This window comes from Periplaneta americana, chromosome 15 (assembly GCF_040183065.1).
Source record: "Periplaneta americana isolate PAMFEO1 chromosome 15, P.americana_PAMFEO1_priV1, whole genome shotgun sequence".
Taxonomy (NCBI): domain Eukaryota; kingdom Metazoa; phylum Arthropoda; class Insecta; order Blattodea; family Blattidae; genus Periplaneta; species Periplaneta americana.
In genome coordinates this window covers 182,516,226-182,541,666 of record NC_091131.1, presented here as the reverse complement: position 1 = coordinate 182,541,666, position 25,441 = coordinate 182,516,226, and the positions used below count along the sequence as shown (strand labels likewise).

The window sequence follows — 25,441 nt, the reverse complement described above, 5'->3', positions numbered from 1 at the left end:
TATTGTTGAAGCAGCAAATACAAGCTGGTAAGCTGTGGAAAATCAAATAAATTATTTTTTATTTAAATCAGATATGATTATTAAAAATGTTCTGGCACTTTTCTAATGAAGTTAACATATGCATTAGGTAGTACATATCCCTATATTTCTAAATGTGCTATTTTAAATACTAACAACGTTCATTGTTTTTATCAATCACTTTAACACTTGAATAAAACAGTGTCAGGACACTGAAGATGACACCACACCAGTGTTGAAATGGGGCCTGTATGTCATAAAGGTACATTACCTTTTAAAAAAATTGTAACAATTTTAACGTTTTAACTCTAGAAAGTTTCATAGACTAGTAACATTGCTTAAAATATGTCTTCATTATGTTGATATACAATTAAAGTTACAGCAATAATAAACTATCCTCAATACATTAATACTTGTATCACGTTATTAGCTTAGCTCTGGGCAAGATATTATCTAAAGTTAAATTGTTATTCTATAAAAAAATGAAACTATTTAGATAGATTATTATTATTATTATTATTATTATTATTATTATTACTACTGCAAAAAAATTAATCAAAAGAGCGTATCACATTGTGTATAACATTTCCTTAGAAATACCAATCTGAATGCTTTTTCTGTCCTTAATTTAGGCCTAGTTTAAGTTTTGGGTGCACTATTCAAAATGTCGTAAAATTCTTTATGCTCGACCATGCCGAAATGTAGTAATTATACACCTGGTAGCAGCCCTTTAATGGACCTCATTAAAGTACACCTATTCATTAAAGTTCAGGTGTTCCACAAATCAAAAAACACCATTGTAGCAATATGAAAGCACAAGTATCAATTATTCTCGGATATGCAATCGAAAGACAACTAGTGAAACGTCACGGAGGCTGGAAATCCAATACTGTCGCAGAAGGTTAAGTTCTGTTACTATAATAATTAGCGTTAATCGTAAATAATATTCAAATAAATTCAATTTGTCATCTCGTTTTTCAATGTCCAAATCAATTTCAAGATTAATGTTCATTTTACTCTCTAGATTATATCAAGGTCAATGATATTTGTTCCTCGGAAAAAATCAATACTTTCACGTCTGCGCACATCTCACAATTTACGAGATATTGCACAAGGTCAGTTCTGCTCCCCAGTCAGATAAGAATAACATGAATACTTATGAATAATTTCAAGTTAGAAATATAGTCGAGCATAAAAAGTCGTATGAAACTTGCTTATAATGGTAATTAAGACGGTCGTATGAAAATTATGAAACTCGCTTGCACTTGTTTCATAAACATACTCGCGTCTTAATTACTACCAATATAGGTGCGTTGCATAATGTACTATTCCACACTGTTGATGATGCAATGATTGTTACCAAATAAAATTGAAAAACTACATCTTTTTCAGATTGTTCTATCACATTGGTGAATATAGTGAAAAATAAGTTCCACCAATCATAAACACTCAATGCTATGTGACCCCTTGAAAAGTGGTAGGTTGCCTTGAAATTTTAAAATCAAATTGAAAATTTGAGAGCCAAAATTACCCTACACTAATTCCTGTCCTCGGTTTTTTCCTGTAAGGTATAATTTACTGGATTCTTTGCTATCAACATGGGGGAACTTACCGGTATTAAGCAAGCAGCCAAATGGACATCAACTATAGTCAGGGTGCGAATTAAGACTTCAAATGAGGGGGATAGAAAATATCCTACATAAAATTAGTATTATCCTCATTCGATACGGCTCAACGCTTGGTCGCACTGAGTTGCATCTTGATCATAATAATAATAATAATAATTATACCCATGAGCAGGTTTAAGATAAGATGTGTAATTCCTAAGTTATTTATTGTTGTGAGCTTGTCGGTAATGATAAATACATCAATATTATTTTTTTGCTTACTTTATACTGTACTTTATAAAGTATACTCATATTAAAACAATTATATTCTGTGAGGGGGATAGAAGTTATCTCTGGCAGGAACGTAAATATAAATTTATGAGAGGGAGATAACTTTCCAACAGGGGCGGAAATCCCCCCCCCTCCCCCGTTAATTCGCACCCTGGTTATAGCTGAGTCATCATAGAATTGTATTTCCTCACAACTTCACAATAACTGAGTGTTCCCAATTTATCAACAAATGTTTTCCAAATAAGTACACAAAGTAAAAAAGGCAATTGATGACCATGAAGAATTTACACCAAAAATGGAAAAATAGGGAATATAACACTTATAGCCGATTTCATCAAGCTTTACTATGTTTTTAATGATTCATTAATTTATTTATTGGTTCATTAAATTATTTTTATAGCTCACCAAGCATCTTTAGCCCTACAGAACCAGTAAAGCTATCGCATCAGTTTAGTGATAGAAATTGTATGTATGTATGTATGTATGTATGTATGTATGTATGTATGTATGTATGTATGTATGTATGTATGTATGTATCCAATGCCTACCCACTTCACTTTACGTGATTCGGGTTCCGCATATTGCGGATAGATGGCAGGACTGTGATCCATTTACCCTAGTTGCACACCACTTTGGTGGGCCACAATGTACATGATGTGTATCTGTGGAGAGTTATGTCGTGTACTAGGGTGAGAGTATGTGTAAGTGTAGTGTCTGGAATGAATGATGATGATAAAGATGAGGAAGGGAGAAGGGGAAACCTGGTGCCGGCACGTAGCCAACTTCTGTCGAATAGCACCAAGGGGCCGTGAGGCTTAATATCCCCGTCCGACGGACGAATCACTATCAACAAATAATGACATATGCCTTCTCTTCATATGCACTGCGGAGAGATTTGGGATTTAACCCAGGCATATTGGTGCAAAATCCAGTGATTAGAAGTTGTGCACTGCCATCTCTCCTAGTCCCGAGGTAGAAATTTTACATTTTCGCCAGGAATCGAACCCGGGCCAGCTAGTCCGTAGGCAAACACACTACCACAGAGCTAACTCGGCGGACAGTGATAGAAATTTCTGTCTTTAAATTTTTAATGGTTCATTAGTTGCAATCAAAAATGGTGGAACGTTTCGACGCAGAATTGTTACATCTGTAACTGCTCGAAAATCAAGAGCCAGATGGAGAAATTTTAACTATTTAAGAAAGGATCATTTTGAAAATCTGAATGACACAAAATTTCACGAAAGATAACACATCATGAAGATCGTTCATTTATTTATTTATTTTATTGGGTTATTTTACGACGCTTTATCAGCATCTTAGGTTATTTAGCGTCTGAATGAGATGAAGATGATAATGCTGGTGAAATGAGTCCAGGGTCCATCACAGAAAGTTACCCAGCGTTTGCTCATATTGGGTTGAGGGAAAACCCCAGAAAAAACCTCAACCAGGTAACTTGTCCCGACTGGGAATCGAACCCGGGCCACCTGGTTTTGCGGTCAGATGCGCTAACCGTTACTCCACAGGTGTGGACATGAAGATCATGGTACCGGTACTCAAAATTTTAGAAGAAACTGATCATAGGTTAGAATATCATCAGAATGACTGAGACAAAGCTGAAACTAGTCAATTAGGTAACATACAACTTAATTTTTATTTTAACACATGAAAGTGGTTATTATAACTACGTCATTCATTTAGTGTTCTGTCCAAGGGCAGGTCTTTCACTGCAAACCCAGCTTTCTCCAATCTTTCCTATTTTCTGCATTCCTCTTTGTAAATTCATATGATCCATATATTTTAATGTCGTCTGTCATCTGATATCTTCTTCTGCCCAGAACTATTCTCCCATTCACCATTCCTCCCAGTGCATCCTTCAGTAGGCTGTTTTTTCTCAGCCAATGACCCAACCAATTCCTTTTCCTCTTCCTGATCAGTTTCAGCATCATTCTTTCTCCACCCACTCTTTCCCACACAGCTTCATTTCTTATTCTGTCTGTCCACTTCACATGTTCAATTCTTTTCCATATCCCCATTTCAAATGCGTCTAGTCGCTTCTCTTTACTTCGTCGTAATAAATATTAGTAAATTAATACACAATGTACATTCAAACATAACGAAACTTAATTGGTATAGTAACTTCCATTTATTAGAATTAAATTTACGCACACAGGTTCTTGACCCTACTATCCGTTTCGAAAGGAACCTAAATCAGGCCGCCGAAGTTGATATTGAGAAGAAGTCTATATATGAACCTTGTCTGCCGTATCTTTCTCAAAAGTACAACGTCCCTCTTAAACAATGGTCTGTCATTGGTTTGCTCTTTGGCAGTAGAGGTTCTATTACAAAATTCACATGGAATTATCTTAAGGAACTTCACATTCCTTTTGATTATGTAATGTCTGTCCTTATAAATATTATCAAGGATTCTCTTCAAATATTACATCATCATCTCTATTTCAATTAATCCACTTATATATTTCCCTTCAACAATTAACTTTCTTTTTTCTTTAATGTTTCAAATCATATTATGTTGTACATGTTTATTGTATTCAGGACCCTTATGGTCACTCAAATTCTTTGAGCTGATTTCTCCAATGAATATATAAAATAAATACAGCATATTATGTAGATATTAAGTTTCTACTTTCTTTTTCTACTTTCTTTCAGTTCTGCAACTGTACTTCATACTACAATAAATGCATGAGTCTCTAATTTTTTTTCATTTTGGACAATAGATTTCAAGAATATTATCTATACCTAATTGAGTTCATATAGTATGTATCATTCCTCCCTCAAATGATGCGACCACTGGAATCAGGAATGCAACAATTACAACAGCTTTAACAGCAGCAGCAGGAGTATTAATAATAATAATAATAATAATAATAATAATAATAATATGATAATAATAATATGATAATAATAATATGATAATAATAATATGATGATAATAATAATGATGATAATGATGATAATAATAATAATGATAATAATTATAATAATGATAATAGTGATAATGATAATAATAATAATATTAATAACAATAATAAAACAACAACAATAATAATAATAATAATAATTTTATTTTTATTTATTTATTTCAAATATTAATGTGCAAAACAACAGCACAAGGCCAATTACAGTTTAGCACAAAATAAAAAAAATAAAACAAGACAGAACAAATGATTATGAATGAATGACAGAAAATGGCAGTGAGATGAAATACAATCAATATAATGGTCAACATTAACCATTCACCAAATGCAACAAACTAAATGGCAATATCTAACAAATAATAAAAGGTATTAAATAACAAGTAAGGAATATCATGCATAAGTAAAATCAAATCAGATCTTGCAAATTGGCACTTTTAATACATCTGGCTATTGGAGAAAGGGATTTAAATAATTTAGTGAAAAAAATTCTTTGACCACGAAAACCTTTCACGGGAATTCTAAGGTAGGTGTTATGTATAAAAGAATCACAATCAATTACACCATTAATAGCATTATTAAAGAAAGTGTAATCAATATCCTGACGTCTCGAATACAGACTGGTACAGTTAAAATATTTACTAGACAGTTCATAATTTAAAGAAGAGGAGTTGGGTACGAATCTGAACGCACAAAGAGAAATGAATTTTCTTTGGATATTTTCTAGTTTAGCTGAATCAGTAGACGTAATAGAGTTCCACGCAACAGATGCATATTCTAATTTAGATCTTACTAAAGCATAATATAATGTAAGTAGTGTATCAGGAGAGGAAAAGGAATAAGTAATAGACCTAATGAGACCAAGCATTCTTAGTGAATGATTAAATAAGTGATTAACATGGTCATGAAAGTACAATTTAGAATCAAGATATATACCGAGATCCTTTATACAGTCCTTCCTGATTATGGCGGCATTCGATAGCGAATAGTTGAACTTCAATGTAGTTGTCTTCCTAGAGAAAGAGATAACGCATGTTTTAGAAATATTAATTTTCATACCGTTATAATCAGACCAACGTTGAATGGCATGTATATCATTTTGAAGTAAATGACAATCAGCAAGACTATTAATTTTTCTAAATATTTTTAAATCATCGGCAAAGAGAAGATAATGGGAACAGATGGGCTTACAAATGTCATCGATAAAAAGCAGGAATAATAACGGACCTAGGGTGGAGCCCTGTGGAACACCTCAAAGAATAGTGAAAGGATCAGAGAGAGAGTTTCCCAACCGAACACGAGATTGTCTGTTGGTTAAATAGTTTTCAAACCAGCTAAGATAATTAATGGAAAGTCCAAACTGATCTAATTTACTTATTAAGATTTGATGAGGAACAACATCAAATGCTTTACTGAAATCAAAATAAATGGCATCAATTTGGCCTTGGGATTCAACTGTAGGCATAATAAGATTGAGATAATTGACCAAATTCGTTGTTGTAGATTTATTTTTAATAAAGCCATGTTGAGCAGGATTTAAATTAGATTTAATATAAAATGAAACATGTTTGTGAATAATTTTTTCAAAAATTTTTGAAAAGTTATTAAGTATTGAAATAGGTCTGTAATTATTAACAGAATGTTTATTGCCATTCTTAAATATCGGAATGACAGACGCTTCCTTCCATAAAGAAGGATAAATACCCATACTAAGGCTAAGATTAAAAATAAAAGTTAATAGAGGAATAAGAATCTGAGAACAACCTTTAATTTATTATTTATTTATTTATTTATTTAGAATATTAACGTGCAAAAACAACAGCACAAGGCCAATTACAGTTTTGCACGATACAAAACAGAACAAAACAACAAATGATGATGAGAATGAATGATAGAAAATGGCAATGAGATGAAATACAAACAATATAATGGTCTACATCAATCATTGATCAAAAAATAATTATAAAATTATAAAATTAGTACAATGAGAATTGAAAGAATGGAATGGTCTACATGAATCAATAGACCAAATGCAAGAAATATATGGACAAATAATTATTAAAATTAGATCAGTGAGTTAAAACTCAAAGATATACTACACATTAAATGGATCCAAGTTGAATCCTTGCAAATTAGCATATTTAATGCATCTGCAGACCGGAGAGAGAGATTTAGGATTCTTATTATAAAACAATTTATGAAATCTTAAACCATTAGCAGGAATACGAAGACTGATATTGCTTATGAAAGATTCACAATCAATATCACCCTTAATGACTTTGCAAAAAAATAAATAATCAAGATCCTGACGTCTGGTGAACAAACTACCGCAATTGAAATAATTGCATTTAATCTCATAGTTATAATCGGAATTTGGTAAAAATCTATAAGAACACAAGGAAATAAATTTTCTTTGGATATTCTCCAATTTAGCCGAGTCAGTGGAAGTAATGGAGTTCCATACAACAGATGCATATTCAAGCTTGGATCTAACCAACGTATAGTATAAAATTAATAAACACATAGGAGTGGAAAAAGAATAAGTTATAGACCTAATTAGACCAAGCATTCTTAACGAATGGGTATAAATATATTGCACATGATCATGGAAATATAATTTTGAATCAAGTAGGACACCAAGATCTCTAATACAATCTTTCCTAGTAATTACGACATTACTGAGAGAATAGTTAAATTTTAGGGAGATAGTTTTCCGTGAAAAGGAAATAACAAAAGTTTTGGATTGATTAATTTTCATTCCATTTTCAACAGACCATTGTGAAATTGAATTAATGTCATTTTGAAGAATTTGACAATCAACCAAACTATTAATTTTACGAAAGATTTTGAGATCATCCGCAAACAAAAGGCAGCTAGAACTTATTCTTTTACTTATATCATTTATAAATAATAAAAATAAGAGAGGTCCCAATGTAGACCCTTGAGGAACACCGCATAAACTATTAAATGGAACCGAGAGAGAATTACCTAGTCGAACACAAGACTGTCTATCTGTTAAATAATTTTCAAACCAATTAACGTAGCTAGTGGAGAGACCAAAATTTCTTAATTTATTTAATAAAATTTTGTGAGGAACAACATCAAATGCTTTGCTAAAATCAAAATAAATTGAGTCAATTTGACCTTGATTTTCAACTATAGGCATTAAGAGATTAAGATAGGAAACTAAATTAGTAGTAGTAGATTTCCCTCTTGTAAATCCATGTTGGGCCGAATTGATCTTATTTTTAACATAAAATGAAATGTGTTTGTGGATAATTTTTTCAAAAATTTTAGAAAAATTGTTTAGGATAGAAATGGGTCTATAATTAGTAACACTGTTTTTATTACCATTTTTGAAAACTGGAATAATGGATGCTTCCTTCCAAAGTGACGGGTAAATTCCTGTTTTTAAGCTAAGATTGAACAAAAAAGTTAAAACAGGCAAGAAAATATTAGAGCAACCCTTGATTATAAAATTAGGAATGCTATCAGTACCTTTACATTTATTAGGCTTTAGCTTTTTAATAGCTTTATTTACATCATCGAATGTAATATTAGGCAGGGACAAACAGTCAGTAATATTAGAATCATAAATAATGAAATTAGAGTTACAATTTTGTTGAACAGATTTAAATTGACTAGCAAATGCATTTGCAATTTCTTTTTCATCTGTGATGTGAACGCCATTTATTATTAGTTCTGTGGGATTACTATTAGTTTTTCGAAAAGTTTCTACATATTTCCAAAATTTATTTGGTTCATGCTTTAGGTTATCATCAATTGATTGTAACCATTTGAATTTATCAGATTTAATCATGGCTTTGACTTGTTTTCTAAGATTAGAAAAAATTTGATAATGATGATCAGTTTTATATTTTTTGTAATTTTTATGAGCTTTATTTTTTTTCTTTATAAGCTGACGTAAATCGTTTGAAAACCATTTAGGATAGTGCGATTTTTTAACAAAGGTGACAGGGACACAAAGGGATATAGCATTGTTTATAATTTGAGACAAGGAATTTGCAGCAGTGTTTACATCAGTAGTCTGATATATGCTAGTCCAATCATAATTGTATAGAATAGAATAAAGGTTCACATAATCACCTTGAGAATAATTTAAATAAGAACTGATTAGAGAGTGTTCCGGTAACGATAATTTTACTTCAATATAAATAGAGATAGATGGGTGATAAGTATCCTCTAAAACTAGAGAGTGATCAGCAAGTTTAACTGTACTGTTTTTATCATTAGTAAAAACCAAATCAAGAAGCTTTTTACTCGTAACGGTAGAGTTAATTTGAATTAATCCAAGAAGGCAGGACGAGGAATATAAATCCTTAGCCTTAATTTTAGAGTAATAATGAGTATCATTAAGATTGGAACCAGTTGACCAGTCCATACCAGGAGTATTAAAATCACCAAGGATTACTATTCTAAAATTATGAGTGTCGAGATTTTTTTCAAGAAAATTAAGATAAGATTTTAAGTGAATGTGATCTGTATCAGGAGAGAAATAATGGTTACCTAATAACAGATTAAAACCATCAGTCATTCTAAGTTCAACCCAAACGCATTCACTAATAATTTCTAAGTCAAAACGTCTTTTTGTAAAAGGTAACTGGTTGCTAATCGCTGTTAGGACACCACCACCTCTTTTTTTGTTAGTGTCTTCAAACAGTCTATCTGCACGAAACACAGTATAGTTATTTGGAAATAAATTAGAATTAATAACTGACTCAGATAACCATGTTTCAGTGAGACAGATAATGAGATCATTATTACTCACTATATTCTGAAAAATTTCATCAGCTTTAGTGTTAAGTCCACGAACATTTTGGTAGAAAATCTCAAGATGATTAATAGAACTGAACATTGAAAATGAGAGCGAGCAAGACTAAGACTAAGAGGCATTTCCCTGAGAATCAACAGAGTTCGAATTAGCAGAATGCGCAAAGTGCTGCTCAGGCTTTAATTTACCATAAAATGGTGCAATTAGACAACCAGCAGGCCAAACTTCAGGTTTGTTAATGGAATCGAAATCCCTCACATCAACAGTGATGTGAAAGGAAGAATATGATAGATATTTGGTTTTTAGTTTAGTTACAACAAGAGATCTTAGCTGAAGTTGATTCTTCAGGGAGTCCTCTATACTGTTTGTGTTGACTTTGGAACTAAATCTCGAAACAAATAGAGATTTAGTTTTAATTCTCTCAGGGGCCATTTCAATGCTACTCATGGCCAATGTTCCAACTTTAGGTTCTCTTTTTTTATATTTTTTGCGAGTAACTAATTGAAAACCATCCGATACGTTGGCAGAAGTTGAAGCATTGGCCTGATTTAGTTCAATATTGTTATGTCTATCATTAGCAGGAGGAGTTGTTGACACAGATTTGCTTGTTGCTGACGCATCAGAATTGCAAGTATGCAAGTTGTCAGCAGCTTTGTTCACAGACACTACCTTGCTATATGATTTCTTAATGGGGTCATTAGACTGACCCATAGGAGAAATACTATGAGATGATTTCGGGGGGCAGCACCCCTTTGATAACATTTTTGCCATTTGGACATTTAGGATCGAATTTTCATTAGCAAGTTCAGCGTAAGACTTCCTAGGGCCCTTAGCTTGCACAGATTCATATTGCATTGATTCAGAAGGGACATTACCCTTTTTAGTGAGTACATTAGAATTAGTTTTCACAAAAATTTCTGCCACCTGAATTTTCAGAGCCGCATTTTCGTTCTTAAGTTCTATCATCTCCTTTTGGAGACTCTTCACATATTCCAAAATGTCACTCACTGTGTCCAGAATGTTCACACTATTTAAACGAACAGTTTCAAGCTGGACGGAAAGTGAATCTACTGAAGGCAGGCTCGGTAGGTTGAGATCCCTTGTGGGTGAAACGACTTTCTTTGTAGGTGAGATCACCTTCTTCTCACCTGGAGCAGTAGGACGCACTGGCGTGTTGTCCCCCTGTGTTGATTTCATTACACTCACACACTTTTTACACTTAAAAGTAGAACTGCCACTCTGCATGTAGATATCATACTCGGCCTCACCAATATTTAGGCAATCGAGATGATAACGAAGACCACAAGGCCCTGCACACTTCAGAAACTTTTGCCTTCCAAAGAAAGGCAAGTTACACACAAGACAGACGTCTTTACTAGGCGCCATATCCAAATTACAACTTCGATGCACCTGCTGTACGTGCAAGTTACGGGAGCTACACGCACACACAACCGAACAGCATGACGGCTCACGACCGAATAATAATAATAATAATAATAATAATATGATAATAATAATATGATAATAATAATGATGATAATGATAATAATAATAATGATAATAATTATAATAATAATAATAATATGATAATAATAATAATATAATTATAATAATATGATAATAATAATAATATAATAATAATATGATAATATTAATATGATAATAATAATGATGATAATGATAATGATGATAATAATAATAATAATGATAATAATTACAATAATAATAGTGATAATGATAATAATAATAATATTAATAACAATAATAAAACAATAATAATAATAATAATAATAATAATAATAATAATAATAATAATATAATAATAATATGATAATAATAATGATGATAATGATAATGATGATAATAATAATAATGATGATAATAATTATAATAATGATAATAGTGATAATGATAATAATAATAATAACAACAAATATTATAATAATAACAATCATAATAATAATAATAATAATAATATGATAATAATATAATAATATGATAATAATAATGATGATAATGATAATGATGATAATAATAATAATGATAATAATTACAATAATGATAATAATTACAATAATGATAATAGTGATAATGATAATAATAATAATAATATTAATAACAATAATAAAACAACAATAATAATAATAATAATATGATAATAATAATAATATAATAATAATAATAACATTCATAATAATAATAACAATCATAATAATAATAATAATAATAAAAATAAAAATTATTATTATTTATTTACTAATATTTAATGTGCTGTACAACAGCCAGGGGCCAATAACAGTTCAGCACATGATAATATCACTACAAGAACATTAATAATGATAGAAATTACAATAAAAGTACATAGGAATAATTATTATTAAAATAATGACAATTTAAAATATGACAACTGAAAATAAAAGATGGAATCTTATATATGAATATAATACGAATGATAAGAAATATAACGAGAATACCCATAATACAATACATATCTAAATAAAAGACATAAATTAATAACAACTGCCATAAAACTCCAAAAGTATATACTACACATGAAATGGATCCAAGTTTAATCCATGCAAATTAGCATATTTTATACAACTGCTGACCGGAGAGAGAGATTTAGAATTTCTATTGCAAAAAATTTTTGCAGGAATATGAAGACTGATATTGCTGAAGAAGGATTCACATCAATACCATCCTTAATGATTTTACAAAAAAATAAATAATCAAGATCTTGATGTCTGACAAACTATAACAATTACAATATTTGCAGTTAATCTCATATTTATAATCACTGGAACTGGGTACAAATCTATAAGAACACAAAGAAATAAATTTTCTTTGGATATTCTCCAATTTATCCGAGTCAGTAGAAGTAATGGAGTTCCATATTACAGATGCATATTCAAGCTTGGATCTAACCAATATATAGTATAAAATTAATACACACATAGCAGCAGAAAAAAAATAAGTTATGAATCCAATTAGATCAATAATAATAATAATAATAATAATAATAATAATAATAATAATAATAATAATAATAATACTTTCTCCTCCATATTCTATATTTTATAACTGTGTTGCTTCATTGTTGGCTCATATGCAAATGATATAGCAGGTAACAATTTTCAACATAGTAGGTTGTGGTTTCATGAAAATGTTGTTGTTTTCTAATGCCAGGCGTTTGACAATAAAGTCATTTGATCTCTTGCACTCCAATATTTTTCAAAGATATTATCATGGCCAGCCACTGAAGCACAGATTTTGAGGTGTTCCGAATCCATTTCTTGGTTTGAGTTGCACAATGGGCAGTTAGGGGACTGATATATTCCAATTCTATGCAGGTGTTTGGCCAAACAGTCATGGCCTGCTGACAATCTAAATGCAGCTACAGACGATTTTCGTGGTAAATCGGGAATTAACTGTGGATTATGATGCAGAGAGTTCCATTTTTTCCCTTGAGATTGTGTTATCAAATTTGTTTGTTGAAGTCTAAGTATGTAGATTTAATAAATCTTTTCACATAGTAATACGTAGATTTAGTAACAGGTCTGTAAGTAGCAGTGCTGCCCTTCTTTGCTAAAGCATCCGCATTCTCGTTTCCCAGGATTCCACAATGGGATGGTATCCATTGGAATACAATTCTTTTATTCAGTGATATAAATTGAGAGAGCATTTTAGTTATTTCTGCTGTTTGAGATGAAGGTGTGTGTCTAGAGACTATTGATAGAATACCTGCTTTGGACTCTGACAATATACCTGCATTCTTAAATTTATTGATGTGGCATAGAAGATTCCTGAGACTTTCACTGTTTGCAATGATTTCTCCATCAAAACTTGTTGTTCCATATCCAAGAGATCTATAAAGTGAGAAGAGACAGCACGTAACACCTGCACCGGCACCTTGTTCTCTGGAGATCAAGGATCTGTCAGTGTATAAATGAAGCCAGTTTTGTGGAGGGTACCTAATATTAATTGTCTCTAAAGACAATTGTTTCATTATTTCAGTGTTTACTTCTGATTTCAGTATTTATTCTGTTAAATTTAGATTATAGTCTAAAATAGTCCCCCAATCGGATCTCCGGGCGGGGACTACTCTAATGGTACAGAATCAACTAAACATCTTACAATGGAATGCTGACGCCATAACATCAGCTAAGAAGACTGAACTAGCCAATATACTCTCAGATATTAATGTAGATATCTTCCTTATTCAAGAAGCAAACCTTAATGCTGACCAATTAAAATATTTTGATTTTAAAGGTTTTAGTATGAAACTGTTGCCCAAAAGTAGACAGATCAGTAGTGGAATTCTCGCAGGCATATCAAAGAAATTAATTACAAATTTTCAAATCATGAAAATGTTGTGATATTTGTACTTATGAAATATTCACTGAACCCACTTATTTATTTGTAATGAAGCATTACTTACTATTCATTAAATGTTAAATAAATCTGGTTGGTGAACAGCTCGCATTTTAGTGAATTGTTTATATTTTAATTTTCACTAGTTAATATTTCATTTGGATTGATTTATTGAAGCTTCGTGAAATGGGGCATAAGGGTACTTAATATTTAAATAATGCATACATATTAGATTTTCAAAACGTTAGTTCATATAAAACAGGCACTTGCCTGAACATCCAATGTCTACTGCTAAAACATAAGCAATTTTCACACTGATTGGCAGCAAACAATCCACTTTCTTTGTGCGTGCGTCCATACTAGGATATAAATCTAATAATTGTTAAGAAATTAAAACATGTGACAGTGCAAAGCATAATTTTTCAGGAGGAAGGAAATAGTACATTATGCAACGAGCCTATAATGATAGTAATTAAGAATCGAGTATGGATATTTATGAAACGAGCGCAAGCGAGTTTCATAATTTTCATACGAGCTTCTTAATTACCATTATAGGCGAGTTTCATATGACTTTTTATGCTCGACCATATTTCTAACTTGAAATTACCGGTATTCAGATGTATACATTTTATTTGTATCTGACAAGATCGGAAGTGACCTTGTTCTAGGTCGTGAATTGTGAGATGTGCGCAGACGCGAAAGTATTGATTTTTTCCGAGGAACAATAATGTCATTGACCTTGACGTAGTCCCGTTTAACTTGATAATATTATAATATTATAACCTTGATTATTGAATTCGACATTGAACAACGAGATGACAAATTGAATTTATTTGAATATTATTTACAATTAACGCTAATTATTATAGTAACAGAACATAACCTTGTGCGACAGTATTGGATATCCAGCCTCCATGACTTTTCGCTAATTCTCTTTCGATTGCATATCCGAGAATAATCGATAATTGCTGTTTTATAACGGTACAAAGCTGACTTGTCATTGGCTGAACACATGTAAGCTGAGTTATCATTGGCTGAAGACCTATACTTTAATGAGTAGGTGTACTTTAATGACATGCATTAAAGGACTGCTACCAGGTGTATAATTAGTACATTTCCGCATGGTCGAGCATAAAAGTAATTAAATATCAATAGCCCTACGCTGATCCTCGATGCAGTCATCGTATTCACCAATGTTTTCTACCGAATTATATAATATTCTTCTGTAGAGCTATTGATATTTAATTACTTTTTCCTTCCTCCTGAAAAAATTATGCTCTGTACAGTGGATATAGGTGGTTACATAAAATTAAGAACGATATAATACAGTATTCAAACAGCAAATGACTTCCAAGAGCAGCTTACTGTTAGAAGGTGCTATCAATTTTTATGAAAGAGGTTAAGTAAAATTCTTCTGACACAAGTACAATTATTTACTTACTGGTCTCATTTTGGGTGGTGGAACAGGAATGACTGTGAGGAACAAGGCATCAGTTGGATACTGTGTATCGCAGTATTCCAATACTGGCAACAGAGCACACATGAAATTCTTCTCATTCTGCCACAGCTTGCGTAAATGTGTTCTAAAATGAAACAATCACCATTTACATAAAAATTAATTAATTCTTGAATATATTCCAACCCTGACCAACCCAAGAGGTTTACTCAGGGAGGGGCACGAGGAATGGTAAAATTTTCCCATTAAAAATAATCCTAGAAAATTACAAAATACAGTAAAAATATTAATTTTTCTCGTTCCTGAAAACTGTAGAATTTATTATAGGAAGCAATAATCACTACACTGTTCATACAGTCAATTATGTTCTAATCTGTATATGCTAGTTACATTCAACTATTCATAAGTTTTTCTGCATTGTAAGACCGAACCACATCACTATCTCAAATGGACAGTAGAACATTTTAAATGTACCAGTTATAAATATAATTGCAAATATAAATCTTCAGTTCTTCACCATCATTATTTGACACATTTTACTTTCTAATTATACGGAGTACAGTGAGCAAAAAATCGATTTCGAGATTTCATTTGATCTCTTTTCCAGCATCTGAGATACCGAAAAATTAATTCTGGATATGTCATCTATCTGTCTGTGTGCAATCATTTTTTCTGAATTTGAGGACAAACTTTGTCCATATTCTGTACACATGAGTAGGCTTATCCAAAAATGATGCATATGAAATACAATAATTTTCAATAAAAATTTGTTTAAAATCAACAATATAAGTTCTACAGACCAGATTTCTGGTTTGGTCGTTTGTGCATTGATAACTTATCTACACTACAAGAAAAAGAAAAAAGAACCGATTTGTAAAGATACTTATTGTGCATTTATTGACCTTGCATGCAATGTTCCCAAATCGAGATATGATTTGTCTTGGAAAAATAGCCCATAGCACGTTCATGAAAATGAAGGAAATATGGGATAATGCAGAACATATTATTCTGCATTCTTTGGTAATTCATTTCGGGAGCACATCTCCCTGCTCTGCTGTGTTCATTCTCGAAGGAAGTAAGGCCTAATAATGGTAGATGATGTTAAACCACACCAAACTGTAACTTCTACAAAATGAAAGAGAACCTTCTGCACTTCACGAAGATTTCCTTTTCTAACGAAAATCCTGCCTGTTGACAAGTCCAAAAAAATGAAAGTGTGTTTTATCAGATAATCCTGTTTTACTGAGTATGTCTGATTAGTCTGGTTTAACCCTACAGAACTCCGTGCAACTCCTTAAACTGCACTCTGCTAGTCAAAGTGATAATGCATGTCGTGCACAGATTACACTTTGTGTATTTTCAGACGTTGTTATGTTCCTCCAATGAGAAACACAACACTTGTCTCATACTGAGTGTGTTAAATGCCATTTTCTGACCCAATGTAGCATGGTATTGCGATGAGGAGCTTACTGTATCGAAATATAAGCTTCAAGCACGTGTCTGTAGCCCTTTCTAGTGGCTACAGAACATAGAGCCTCTTTATGGCATCTAAAACGCGACATTAATAGCAATAAAACCTCGTTAATCCGAACTTCGCTTAATCCAGATAGGCAAAAAACAGATAAGTTTGAAAAAATTGAAGAATCTTGTTTTAAAACTTACTTTTATACATTAGAACTGTGGAACTACAATAATGTACTACATTGTATGTATTGCTTTACATTTTGCTGTATTGTATAGTGTATTTAGCCCTAAACCCTTTAAATACACTATAATAAACATGTTTTTTGCTATAAACAGAGTTTTAATACACTTTCTACTGTTCTTTTAGGTTATTTCAGTTAATCTGGACCTTCGTTAAATCTGTCAACTTGCCCCACCCCACCAATTAGTCCGGATTAACGAGGTTTTACTGCAGTTCCCTGTCTGAAAACACACCTGTTGGTAAACTTGCTGGTTTTTTAAACACGAAACATTATATTTCAAGTAGTTTGAAAACTAATTAAGACTGTCAAGAAAGAATGTGATTTGTAAATGGGGTCGATCACAGACTGTTGCAATGAGACATGATAACATAACAAAGAGGTTGTGTAAGGTGCATCATCACTCAAAACACTAACCCAAACAGAGTAATGGAAATGGTGGCCAATCAATCAGTTTCTGTTACTGTATTATAATGCTGTATCAGTGATGTGCTGTGTTGTTGCTGGGAATTCGGGCCTAAAATGTCATAAGGTCAACAGGGGATACCCGTTCATAATTTAATACATTCTTGTAAAATTTCCACATGCATTCTATGCTTTACGTTAAGTTATTAGCTTAAAATAATTTCTATTATGTCATGTGTCAGTCAGTGTAAATGCATGCCTCATTTTCCAGCACAAACATAGAACCAATCAGAAGTTGGGGAGCTGGAAGATTTTGTGGTATGTTTGTTGATATGCAGAGTCTTTTTGTACAGAATGAGGATTATGTTAAATTTCTTTAATACAGTTATTCTGCATAAAGAACTCGACACAAACTTCTAAATTGTCAAACATTTTGAAACTGACTAAGCAGCCATCCCTTTTGACCTTGCAAACTGATGAAAGCAAGAAAATCTAAAATTACTGAAATTACGGTAATTTCAAATGTATCACAACTGTCCGTAGTATCCTATAATATTATATCATCGCCTGAATGCAAGAACTAGGTAACTTGATTTTTCATATTTTGTGACATTGCCTATTTACTTATTTATTGCACTAAGGGATATGTCTCGTTTTCTTTTACCTATTTGTTACATTGGAAAATAGATGTCGCTGGTATCGTTCAATCAGTTACCTAGGTCCTGGATTACATTTTGTGCGATTTTTGCTATGCTATAAAAGAGGTAACTAAAAACCGCAAATTTCGAGTTACCTAGTTCTTGCATTCAAGCGGCGATATGAAAGTACAGCCACAAAAATAATGATTCGAACATTTTAAAAACATAAAAATTCAGCACCATCATAGGATATATTACTCTGTTTAAGATTTGGGAGGGAAAAAAACAAAGTGATAACAGAAGAAAATTAAATCTTATAATTTATGTATACCTTGATTCATCTGGTAGAATTACAGTTGTAACGAACTTCCCCCTATTTATTCCACTAGATGCTTGGTTCCTGAAACAAAAACACCATCATATAATCTAAGAGGAATCAAAATTTATTTTTCTGGATGAAAAGTAAAAACGTTATTGATATCACACGATCAAAACATATAAGGATGTTTACATTAGATTGAAAGGATTATAACAACCCAAAAATATCACTAATCATTCTCATCAATATCTTAATCCCTGAACCAGGGAACTTACAGAGAAAGTAAATACGAGAAATCACTGACACAAGAAGTCAGGCTGTGTACCCAAGGAAAAGTTCAACTGTATCATTAGTCACACGAGAAACACAATTACCTGCTTGAATGTACAAAAAGATGCTCTTACCTACCTATAACTACTCAATTAGTATAACAATACAATCAAAATTTTCAGTACCAGCTAGCCTTTAAAATGAACTTGTAACAGAAGCTGCATGGAATATAGAAACTAACCAGCAACTGTAACAGAAAGACAGTTGACTACACATTCAGATACTCTAAATTTTCTTCATCAATGATTATTAGCTCCGAAAAAAAATCATTTGACAGAAGACACACATAAAAACAAGCCACTAGATGGCTTTTAGAGAACCCGGAGGTTCCATGGACAAATATATAATAGGATGCGAAACTGTGGTCAGCACCATCTGGCAATGGGGGGCTGAAATAAGATGATCAGCGACCAACGTCGTAGGTGGTGAACATTAGAACTATGTGTTGGGTACATTACCCAGAGTTCTCTATTTATCCATTCGAGATATTGCTCGAGGAGACAAGATGGCAGACAGAAACTTGCTAATAAGTGAACATAAAGTGATACGTGTGTGTATAAGCAGTGCATGTTAAACAGTGATGTTTATGGACGTTGTAAAAATAGTGCTGTTGAATGTATTGTAAAGTAATAGTAATATATAAATTGAACTATCTAAGTAGTTCTCGCAGACTTTTCCATTGTGCTGTACAATAAATACCCAAAGAATACAATCCCAATTATCTAACCTTTTGCTTTATTTTTTTGTCTGTGTCTGGTTATATTTTAATTGGGTAGTGTAAAATAGATAGTCTCTTTTATCTTCCTATTGGCTCCGGTAAGAATTTTCAGTAGAAGATGCTGTGAGGAATAAAAATGTAAATGTTTTATTTTAAATTGGGTTAGTTTCGAATATCGATGAGGGTGGGAGGGAATACTTTCTGCACAGTTTAACATTTTCGTCACCAGGTGCACTGCTAAATGCATGGAGTAATTAGTTACTCTTTTCGCTACTTGGTGTGCTGCTAGATGTAATAACGCCCCTCCCTCTAACAGGTGGCAGCAAGATCATTTTCTACAACAGCGCCTCTAGTATGTGTTACAGGAAACGCTGTAAGTTTCGCATCCTATTATATATTCATCCATGGAGGTTCATTGCCACCCTCATATAAGCCTGCCATCAGTCCCTATCCTGAGCAAGATTAATCCAGTCCCAATCATATCTCACATCCCTCAAATCCATTTTAATACAGTGCAATCGAAAAGTCCCTCCGCAGCTCTGTTAATTCTAGTAACCCTGTAGACAATTGGCATTCCCCCACTCATTCCAGTTCGACAGCCTCACCCCCCAGTCCATCGTGTGCTGCATGATAGCACCACGGGCTACACAGCATTGCAGAGAGACTTCTCGACTGCGCTGTGTTATCCCACTAGATGTAATGAATAACAATGTTACAAAATACACTTGACAAAACGGTAACAGACAACAGAAATATTTATCCCATAACACTACTAATTTAACCACAAAGAAAAGCCATACTACAAATATAAACTTGACCACTAGAAAACATATACAGTAAGTCAAATTACATTGGGTCTGAGAAATAAAAACGGACAAAAAGAAATTCATGTGAACTGTCCGAATACAACACAGGAAAAGACAGGATGCTGTAACTGCTATAGCAGTGCCAGTTAAAGAAACTTGCAATCAACATAAACTTGTCAAACCAACAAATTCAAGCAAATGTGAAAACAGATATAGTAAATATTTATCTACTCTAATGAAAATATCAATTCTAAATACTCTTCTCTAGCATTAGAAATTTCAAAACTGCTATCTATTAAATTAAATGCCTTGTCAATGAAGTGTAGAATATTCATTCTTAATGAAAATTTATCCATGATGTGTAGTTACGTCACAATTAAGGAGAAAGATCATGATGATGATTACGATTAATAATAAGACAAAAGAAAGGAAGGAAAAGATGAGGAGGAGGGAGAGAAATAAGACGAGTGGAAAAGAAAACGATGAGGGATACTCTAACAAATAAATTGAAATTGCAGTAAAATCTGATTTTAACATTCTTTGAAAAATATTGGAGTGCAAGAGGTCAAATGACTTTATTGTCAAACACCTGGCATTTGAAAACAGCAACAACAACATTCCAGTTTTCAAAGAATAATCTGGTAAGTTCCAGTCAAATTACCATAAAAATAAAGTAATAATGTAATTGATTCTCCTTTTAAGAAAACCCGATTTAAGGGAAATCCTGCTTTTCGGGAATATTTTTCAAGTGGATTTTATGAAAACGAAGCACAAAATATCGACCTGACTTTCAATAATCAATAGTACCAGCTTAGCAGTCTCAATTTATGGCAATGCAGTGCCATGTGGCAGCATTATTCTTTATCATTGCTTACGGTCTTGCTTTGTGTTGCTTTCACAGAGTGGTCGCTTTGCTTGCTTTGTTCTCGCGAGTTGTGTGGATGTTATGTTATGTTTTTGTTTAACGACGCTCGCAACTGCAGAGGTTATATCAGCGTCGCCGGATGTGCCGGAATTTTGTCCCGCAGGAGTTCTTTTACATGCCAGTAAATCTACTGACATGAGCCTGCCGCATTTAAGCACACTTAAATGCCATCGACCTGACCCGGGATCGAACCCGCAACCTTGGGCATAGAAGGCCAGCGCTATACCAACTCGCCAACCAGGTCGACGAGTTGTGTGGATCCTGTTTCCAAGTTCTTTTGTTAGTTTATGCATCATTATAATGACAACTAACTGGAAGAAATTAACTATCGGACAGAAAGTGAAAATAATAAGGGATGTCGAGGACAATCCTCAAATAACACTATAGCATATCGAAAAAGGCATGGTTTCCCGATTACTTCATTATGGGGAATAATGAAGAAGAAGAAGAAGAAGAAGAAAAAAGACATTTTTCAATGCTTATTTTCAGTATGGTTCAGGTTCAACCAAGTGAAAAAACATTTGTGCCTACCACTTGAAGAGTTACAAAAATATAATAATGAAGTGTACTGTAAATAAAATTGTAGGCCTAATTAAATGATTATAATGTTTGGCACACAACACACATGTCAGTACTAGTTATTTTAGCCTTTCCTTTCCATTTTATGTAAGTCCCTTTTAACAAAAACTCCTACTTAAGGACAAGATTCGTTAAAAAGGGGTTGCTTGCTTTCAAACTGTATTAGTAATTATAAATCCATTCTTACCTTTCTGTTTCTGTCGAAGCTTTCTGGACTTTGATCATCAACTTGTTTCGGTACATTGAGATTTTCTTCATAGGCGCCTTACAATTTGGGCAAGCCTTCAATTCATTTACAGACTTCTCTACTGCATTAACAAGATCATTTATTATGAACTCCACAAACTTTGTACGTGAACGTGGTTTCTAAACATTTTTTTCTGAAAATGAATAAGCTACCTTTATGAGACATACATATACTCATACATAAAGATAAAAAAATATGCCTGATGTTCATGGATATGATTTCACTGCATCAAAATTCAACATTGTTATTTCAAAGAAAGGAAGAAAGGGTTAGAAAAGAAAAAATAAGAGGAAATAAATATAGAAAAAAAGAAAGAGAGAGAGAGACTAATCACAATTCTTCAGATTATTACAAAACAACTAGTTCATTTTGACAATTTATTCAAGCATTGCTCCTCCTCTGGTGTTATGGTTTCAAGATTGACCCCAAGTTAATTTTTATCATCCTTATCTCTCAGTCGGCCACTTCACAAGGATATTGAAAGCACAGATAGAATTTGTTTCAGAGGTCAATATTTCGATGCTTTAACACTGTTACTGTTATTACTCACAATCATGAATTTTGATACTTTATTTGAACGTATTAGTTAAAGAAGTGTAGAAATATAAATGCATGCACTGTAACATACATAACGCACACCATTTATTCTCTTGTGCTCAGTTCAAATTCAGAACAGATGTGAAATATTACATCAATATATAAAATACCATTGCTGCACCTCCAAAATCCACTATATACATTTAAACAGATTTTTCAGGAGAGAGAAAAAATAAACATGATCACTTTTAATCACCTTGATTTTCAAAGCTACTTTCGGTATGGTACAGTTTCATCATTTTTCATGTAATGATTGAATGTAGCTTTGAAATTCAAGGGAACTGAAATTGACAATGTTTTTCTTTCTCTTGAAAAATATAGTGAGTTTTGGAGGCACAGAGACGATATGCATTCTCTGCTCCAACTCCATATTTCTCTAACTCAACCAACAGTATCTTCTACGACTTTCTCTTCAAACAAGAAGTAACATCTCAAGCAAGCACAATTCAAAAACAAATTTTCATATCTTTGCTTTATGCGAACTAAAACTTTAAAATTCACTTAAGAAACACAGAATAAAAATATTTCGAATCAAAGTTTTAACAATTTCAACTATACAATAATATAGTTGTTTATTTATACGATATATTAAAAATTGAAATAAGTTACTTTAACATAACAAATTTTTCGATAACACACGATTTGATACAATTTATTTAACACCTAGAATCACAACTGTACTTTGCTTACCGTCACTGTGCCTGTACACATACTGTGCGATTGGAAGTCGATTTTGTGGGGGAGTAAAAAACTTCACAAAAAATTGGTTGTGTGTACGTCACTGTGCTAAAACAAAAAAGGGAAAAACACTGTAGGAGAGGGGTTCGATCCAGTGCTGTGGACTGAACTTCTGCGTAGCTCAATGGTGAGCACTTGGCACGTAGAACCAAAAACCCAGGTTCGATCCCCAGTACAGGCGAATTTTTCTCCTCTAATATTAATTATTACCATAACAGATGTATTCTGTAGGACCAAAAAATAATAATCTTTAGTAGATTCTTCTAGCAACAGTGCATATTACTGTACAGATTACTATGCATATTACTGTGGAATCCCGGCCACCAAGTCACTCAACTGAGTGTGCTCCTTGTATAATGGCAGTTGACTTAACATAAAATGTCAACATACATGCCCAACTTGGAGTCAGGCCACAAAGAGAAAAACACTGGAGGAGAGGGGTTCGATCCGGTGCTGTGGATTGAACTTCGGTGTAGCTCAATGGTGAGAGCGCTTGGCATGCAGAACCAAGGACCCGGGTTCGATCCCTGGCACCGGAGCGAATTTTTCTCTTCTAATATTAATAAAATACACGTTTCTGAAAAATGTTACATGTTGGAACTTTTCAGTGTCTTATCTGTGTTCAGCTCATGAGCTTAGTTATTCTTATCTTTGTTATAAAACCGTGTTCTTTTTTTTTTTTTAGTTGATTATTTAACAATTCTGTATCAACGACTGTGTTATTTAGTGTCGATGAGATTGGTGATAGCAAGATGGTATATAACAAGATGAGACGGAGGATTCGCCATAGATTACCTGATATATGCCTTATGGTCAGTCCAAGTGGGAATTGAACCCACACCCAAGAGCAACTCCGGATTGACTGGCAAGTGTCTCAGCTGACTGAGCTACATTGGTGGCCATAAAACTTTGCTGACTAGCTTCCAGTGGTGGTAAATCCTATGCATTCAATGCTTTAGAGAACCCCAGGAAAAACAATTTAATTGTTTACTTCGGAATATGTACTATATGTCTTTCTCGTGTTAAATTTAATGAACCACAGGGATCGCACACATATACAAATACATGCTTACGAGGTTCAATTTCTCCTCTAAACCTCGCCGAGTCAGCGGTGTTTGAACAGCACAGCTGTAGTGACGTGATCGTGAGACAGCCGACAAGCGAAAGGCTTTGTGATGCAAACCAGAAGATAGCTCCAGTCTGTAGCTGAGATCGTGTACGTGTGTGTTACTGATTGTTGTATTTATTAATGGTTTCTTACAATCCTTTAAATGTCCACTTAGTCATTCTTGGTGTTTTCGTCTTAATATATTCATCTGTGAGTGTGACCAATGTTCGTTTCCAAAGAAAATGAATAGTGTTCAATATCTTTTATAAACAATGTTTCAGTTTTAATCTTGGAAGATAAGTGTACAATAAAGAAGCTTGGAAGGTCGTTACCTCAATTCTATTTAAAGCAAGCACAAACATGCCGAGGTAAGACATTTTGCAGGGCTTTCAATGTAAAAAAAAATATGAAAAATAAAACAGCTGGATTTGCGGTTGTGAATCTACAAATAAATTATCTTGTTTCCCATGCCTGCTATTTGTTAAGGGTAAAGATACGAGCTGGACATGCACTGGTGTGTCACATTTAAGCCATTTGACACGGAAAATTAGAAGCATGAGGAATCTATTGCTCATAAGAATGCTTATCAGTCCTTGGAAGAACAGAAATCAGACAACAGCTTAGCTAAGCTTCCAGGCAGAATATCGAAAGACAGAATGATAACATAAGGAAAAATCGCTGTGTTCTTTCAAAGATGATTCTTCATCGTCATCATCATCATCATCATCGTCGTCATCGTCATCATCATCACCATCATCATCAGGTTCATTTTAAGGCAATTATCTACTTTAAAGAACTGTAGTATTTTTTAATCTTTCAGAAATTAAATATTATTTAAATTACTGGAAAACTATGTAACA

At 32.9% G+C, this 25,441-nt stretch overlaps 1 pseudogene; it reads right to left on the bottom strand.

The window, feature by feature from the left end:
- The window catches only part of LOC138715567 (DNA-directed RNA polymerase I subunit RPA1-like), a 149,421-nt pseudogene that overhangs the window by 107,031 nt on the left and 16,949 nt on the right, over positions 1 to 25,441 (bottom strand).